Below are 434 nucleotides of genomic sequence, written 5' to 3'. Positions count from 1 at the left end.
AGGTTACGACTTGAATCTTTGTAAAGGGATATTTTCCACTCTACACCAGACAAGGAAAATGTCAAATTTTACAGATTATTTGATAATCGGATATTTTCGGTTGTACATTTCTGAGGACAATTTAAAACGAAATCCCATTTGAAGGATGATAGAAAACAGTGACTCCAAATAGAAATGGGTAAGAAGAAGAAGAAGAAGTAGACTTTATGTATGCGTTACTGAAAATTAATAAGAAAAGGGAGCAGAACATGAATAACTTTGAAATGTATTACATTTCTGGTGACTGCATGGTAGGCCTACGCTATATTATGTCCTCACGAGGTGACTGTTTGTTAAGCTCCAAGATATCTTTTATCTGATTTTCTGGGAGGCCTTTAAATTTTCATTACGTAATCTTTATAATTGCTGTCACACACACACACACACACACACAC

This window comes from Palaemon carinicauda, chromosome 20 (genome assembly GCF_036898095.1).
Source record: "Palaemon carinicauda isolate YSFRI2023 chromosome 20, ASM3689809v2, whole genome shotgun sequence".
Classification (NCBI taxonomy): Eukaryota; Metazoa; Arthropoda; class Malacostraca; order Decapoda; family Palaemonidae; genus Palaemon; species Palaemon carinicauda.
This window is presented reverse-complemented; position numbering follows the sequence as displayed.